Below are 6,403 nucleotides of genomic sequence, written 5' to 3' on the forward strand. Positions count from 1 at the left end.
CGTCTCCCCGAGAAGTCCCCCCACGACCGGACGGCAAAAAACGGTCCAGTCAGGCCCCGGGTTCCTCGTTTTGTCCGGATTTGAGCTTACTTCATCCGGACTCCCCACTCCAACCCCGGTTCCCCGGGGTCTTCCCGGGGGCTCCGGATGGAGCGAATCACGCACGCTGGGCCACTGTCAGTGAAGGATAGAGAATAAACACGGGTCCCCCACCCACCTCTCTCTCTCCCATCCTTTCTCTCTCCCCGACGCCACCGGCCACGCCGACCACGCCCTGGCTCTCCCGCCCCGCCGGCCACCGGCCAAGCCGACCCACCGCCCCACCCTCCCGACCCTCCGGCCACGCCGCCCCTCACGCCACTCCGCCTTCGTTGACGCCATCGGCGGCGGGCGCCCGGTCCCCGCCGGTCTCTTCCCGCTGCCGGGCGTCGAGGCTGGGCCTCTTCCATCCGCGCCGCCGGCCACGCCTGCACGCCTCCGCGCCCGGCGAGGCCGTCCCAGCTCGCCGCCGCACCACCAGCGGCCGCCCGCTCTCCTCACTTGGTCAGCACCGTTCTTCTCACTCGGCTGGCCCCCGCACACCCACCTGCTCACGTCCTGAGCGAGGCGAGGCCGTGGCGCCCTCGAGCCCGCGGAGGCGCGGTAGGTCGAGGCCAAGCGAGGCCAGCGCGGGCGAAGTCGTGGCCAGGCTGGTCGTGGCTGGCCGGCGGAGGCGAGGTGCAGGATGTCGAGGCCAGCGAGACCAGCGTGGGCGAGGTCGTAGCCGGCATTGTCCATCGTCGAACACCTCATGAGCAGCTCGGCGTGGGGTGCACATGGTTGGAAGTTTGTTGCCCCTCATGCCAAAAATTGATCCAATCCGGAGCTAATTTCGTCCGAAATTCAGCCCGGGGGCCTCCAACGAGTGGAGATGCTCTAAGTAGGAGTTGCGAGCGAAACTCTTGTCCGGAGGCCGGAGTAGGAGTACTTTCCATGATCTCATTGATACTCTAACTAGTGCCTAGATTCATAGACCATCGTAGAGTAGGCTCCTAGCATAGCATATGGTACCATGGTGTTGGGAACCGACATACCCAAACGAGTTAGCGCAAGCAGAAGCAGCGAACGCAGGCGCGTGTCGCTCGGTATATATATGCCCGTCTCTCTCCACCGCAGCAAGCCATCTCCGTCATCTCCAGCCGCGCGCCACCATGAGTCAGAAGAACATCCTCGACGCGCGGGCCGCCAAGTTCCTCGCTGGCGGCATGACGGCCGGTGCAGGCTCGAGCACCCACCACACCACCGCGCCCGCCGACGCCATCATCAACGGGGAGGTCGACTCCGCGCCCGCGCCCCCCTACGACGGCGGCGCGTCCTCCTCGGGCTCCGCCCTCGGCCTCAACGCCGCCATGGCCACATCGCCCGCCGTCCCCTTCGCCCCCTCACCCTCCTACGCTGGCTACTACTCCGCGCCCCCCTACGGCGGCCTCGTCTACCAAGGCGACGCGTCCTCCTCGAGCTCCACCCACGGCCTCAACACCGCCGTGGCATCGCCCCCCTTCCTCTTCGCCACCGCGCCCTCCTACGCCGGCTACTACTCCGCGCCCCCGTACGCCGGCCTCGTCTACCACGGCGGCGCGGCCTCCTCGGGCTCCACCACCCTCGGCCTCAACAACGCCGTGGCCACATCGCGCCCCGTCCGCTTCACCGCGCCGCCCTCGACCGCCTACTACTCCGCGCCACCCCACGCCGGCCTCGTCTACCACGGCGGCGCGGCCTCCTCGGGCCCCGCCCTCGGCGTCAACATCGCAGGGGAGGTGTATCCGACAACGACATCGGCCCCCGTCATGCTCGCCGCGCCAGCTTTCCCCTACGGAAACGGCACGCCCTCGTCGTCCGGCTTCGCTCCTCCAGCCTTCCAGTACGGCGACGGCAACCGCGCTGGCTCGTCGCACGGGCACGGCTACTCCTCCGCGCCCTCGAACGGCTACTACGCCGCGCCTTCGACCAGCCGCACCAGCTTCCTGACCCTCGGCGCCGACTCCAGCGGGCATGACGACTTCCTCGCTCGATCCGCAGACTACTTCGGGCATGCGATGCCAATGCCCATCACCAGCGGGCATGACGACTTCCTCGCTCGATCCGCAGACTACTTCGGGCATGCGATGCCAATGCCCATCACCAGCGCTCGGCCTGCTACCGAAGCCGTGCACGCTCGTCCTCCTCCAGCGCTCCGTGCTCTGCCTCTTCCTCCTCCAGCGCTTCACCAAGCTCGTCCTCCTCCAGCGCTCAATGCTCTGCCTGTTCCTCGTCCAGCGCCTCCTCGTGCAGCCCTCCTCCAGGCTCCTCCTCGTGCAGCGCTCCTGCAGGCTCCTCCTCGTCCAGCGCTCCAGCATGCTCTTCCTCCTCCAGCGTTCCACCAGGCTCCTCCTCCAGCGCACCATGCTCCTCGTCTAACCCGGCAGGGTGATCCTAAGACGGAGATGTGCAGACATTGGGCCAGTACAGGGAGGTGCCGTCTTGGCAGGGATTGCCGCTTTGCGCACGGCGAGGCGGAGCTGCTCCAGGTTCACGGACCCCGCAACTACAGGACCGTGCTCTGCCGAAACATCGGTTCCTGCATCTACGGCGAGCGATGCCGCTTCAAGCACGAGTGAGTACCAGTTTGTATGCATGGATACGATGCAATTTGTACTTTCCGGATGCGCTGCTGTTTTGTTATGCTGCTACATGATGTCAAATAAAAAGGGCACTGTCATAATATCCCTGCTGTGTTTCTTTCTTTCTTTCTTTCTTTCTTTCTTTCTTTCTTTCAGGGAATACATTTTCCTTTGTCTTTAACTTGTTTGTCAAAAAGAAAATTCAGTGGAAACATTAGCCAATCGACTGCTGATAGAGTGATAGTAAGCTTACACATTATGGTAATTATAGTTGCAAAAATACTGCTTCACTTTATGTGGAAACTGCATACAGCAGGTGAGACAAACAGACAGGCAAACAGACCAGAAAAAAGCTCTACTGCCTCTTCTATAACATAACATCACATAGATTGATCTTCTCCTCTGACCCTGAAGATACGTGCGGTTAGACTAACTATTTACCATTAGCCTCAATAAAATGCCTGCCTGGGACCTCCAGCTCATGATCACGGTCAGAAGCGACCGATTAGGCACCAGCGTCTTGTTAAGTAGCAGTGATTTCATCGTCGGCGATACATTGTTCTCACACATCCACATCTCGACCACGTTGCGCTCCTATGCTTCAGCTTTCCAGCTCTACCGCCGCCATGCTTCTAAGGTCAGGCCGCACATTTCCAGACACCTTAGGCCCAGCTAAGCTAGATCACACGCTTCTTCCAAGGACCAGTTCCCTGCACTTTCATCCAGCAAATACTTAAGTTCAACACCTTCCACTGCTCCCTCCACTAGTTCAGGTAAACCCAATCGGTGGCCTCGCCGTCAGCAGCCGCAGGATCACCATGCCAAAGGAGTACGTGTCAGACTTGACGGACACCTGCCCAGTTCACTGGTACTCTGGGTCTAGGTAGAATAGCTAGACCGATCTTCTTGCACACCGTATGGCTTGACAAAGACTCCTGCAGTGGGACTAGTGTTGACAGGCCAACATCACAAATTTTGCTGACTAGGTTAAGAGCAGCACGTTTTCAGGCATCAGGTCACGGTGGATGATCGGGTTGAGCTTTGTGCTGTCAAGGAACATAAGGGCTGACACGATTTCCTAGGCCATGCAGAAGAGGTGGAACCATGGGATTGCTGGTGTGCCATTTATGCATTGCAGAGGATCCGCAAGGCTGCCGTTCTCCCTGCACTCGTACACCAAGCAGCCACTGTCCGGGCAGGCTCCGAGGAGCATCAATAGGTGTGGATGGTGTATCCTGCTCAGAACCTCGATCTGCACAAATAGGCACTTGATTAAACATTTGAACACTAACTTCGCTTGAGATTTAAAACAATCTGGTGATCAGACTGGACAGGTTTACACAGCAAGTTAACAGGCAACATTCGGCAAAATATATGGGAACACCACAGTATATCTATCCAAGTCAAGTTGTTTCTCTTTTCACCACAATGAATATGACTCATTCACAAGATGGGACAGAGTTTGACTATGCTATGAAAAGTTGACTAAAACAGTGAACTGGTTACTGGAAGAAGCACAAATTTCAGACAATACCTCTTGGTTGATATGCTTGGTACTGGTGCTGTCATTAGAATGGGGTTGCTTCATTGCTACATCGAAGTGTTTGAGATAGCCCTCGTCTACCGTTCCATTAGATCCAGTTCCAATCTTGTTTGATTCTGAGAATGATGATGTGGCGTTATTAATCTCCACCCAAGTGAACATCAAGTATGAGTTGTCTTGAAATGGAAAGAGCTGCTCCAATCTCAACTTCTTATCAGCGTCTTTGGATGCCTGTGCCAGCAGCTTATTTTTCTACATAACCTCCGCTCTTACAAGATCCTTAGCACGGGCGCTTGCCTCCTCTGCGGCATATCTATGTGCCATCTCTTCTTGTATGTCCTTGTTGGCCTTATCCACCCTGGACTGCATCTCTCTTAATTGGACTTCCCCTTCCATGCATTGCAGCTAATTCAATCGACTGATATCAGTAAGGCTTCGCATTATTCCAACCCAGATCACGCGATCAAGCTAGATAGTAGGCCTACTGGCCATCACCACTGCTGACAAGGCCCAAACGGACACAAACGGGTGGTCTTTCGAACAGTGAGAGCTTACGGGTTCACCTTTGGCGCCCACCCAGCGATCAGGTGCTCTCTGGCTGGCTTTGTCTTCACAAAAGACTCCTTGGTGAAGAGAGCCTGCACAAACAAACACAACGCAAAGCTTAGTAACTTAACAGCTATGAACAAGTTCTGGAAATGGCAGAAGTTTTGGTAATCAACCATTCTGCCTAATTCAGTAAACATCTGGTGTACCTCGGTGTAGGCATGGACGCTGGTCAGAGTTTCAGGGATCTTCCAGCCTTTGAAATGCTCCAGAGCAACCTGGAGATGGAAGAGCTTCAGTCCCAGGCTGAGATCTGCAGCCGACACGTACTCCCCATTGATGTAGGGCCCCTGACAACACAGATTTGGTCATGGTGTTAGCACATGTTTGGTTCGAGCGATCAAGCCAGACAGATGTTCAGACTGAACAGATGCCCACGTCTTGGTTGCTAAGGCAGTAAGGCACTACTGAGACAAAGTTAAACTATTGCAATGTAGCATATCCAGACAGGTTAAGTGCGTAAGTAAACCAGTTTCTAATTATCAAGCTAGTTGACCAAAAACAAATTAAACTATATCTCTGTTATTTTTATCTTGAGCCATCTTACCACAACTTCCCAACATATGCTCCATATACAAACCAAGAGACTTACTACAGTATACAGGTCATCTTTGCAATGAAGAAATTCCACCCCAGAGAGCAAAATTTATCATGGTACTCCTATGTGGGCACAGATTTGTTAGTAGTATATTTGTAATTTGGATCAAACGTAGACTTTTTTGCAATGAGAAAAAACCCTTACATATTACTCATGTTTGCTTTTCACAATCCAAAAATGGAAGGTACAGCGCAGAGCCCAAGCCTATACCAACCATCAACATCAGTCCCAATTCCAGGGCTATTTTCCGCATGGGATCTACCAAATCCGAAGAATCTAGACAGCGCCGCATACCCATAGCACAATCCAAAGAACCTCAGTCCCCAGTATTCCTACTTCACCAGACGCGAACTAACTAGTGAATTACTGCAGAAATGGCTCAAACAATTCGGAAAATCAGACATTGACCAACTGGAAATCCGCCCAGCACTTGTCAAAGTGCCTTTTGGTTTCAGTGTTTTAGCATGGGTGGGACATTTAGAGTGAGGAGGAGGATTGGACATGGACGAACCACTCGGGCTTGTTACTGAGGTCGACGAGCATCATCTTGTACGACACCTCCTTCGCCTCCAGCGTAAGCAGCACCCTCTGGGCGAAGGGATCTGGACATGGCCGCCGAAACAGTTAGGGCTCCGCGCCGAACGAGAGCACTAAAGTGAGGTGGACGACAGAGTACTCACAGTCGCCGAGCGCGTCGGCCTCCCGGCGGCCGCCTTGACCAACACATCCACAGTCATGGAGACGGTGCGGAATCAGTGGTCCTAAGTGAGTGTTGTTGATAGGCCGAGGTTTCCATGATGTGGAAGGGGTGACAGGATTAGCTCGTTAAGGCCATCTGGACCGGGCATAAGGGCATCTCCAACCGGGCGACCCATCTCGTGCCCGTGCGTGCGGATGGGTTCAGCCGGATAAAAACGCGGTCCAATGCGGGGACGCACCGCAAAAGCGGATGGCTGCGGCGTTCGGAACGACGCAAACCTGGACCGAGTTTGCGTGGCCGCGGATGGCACACGGCGT

At 55.5% G+C, this 6,403-nt stretch overlaps 1 pseudogene; it reads right to left on the reverse strand.

Annotated features, from left to right (window-relative positions):
* Positions 1-2,845: 2,845 nt before the first annotated feature.
* Positions 2,846-6,123, reverse strand: LOC127310293 (U-box domain-containing protein 52-like; annotated as a pseudogene).
* Between the last annotated feature and the right edge of the window lie 280 nt (positions 6,124-6,403).

Source organism: Lolium perenne, chromosome 6, assembly GCF_019359855.2.
Source record: "Lolium perenne isolate Kyuss_39 chromosome 6, Kyuss_2.0, whole genome shotgun sequence".
Classification (NCBI taxonomy): Eukaryota; Viridiplantae; Streptophyta; class Magnoliopsida; order Poales; family Poaceae; genus Lolium; species Lolium perenne.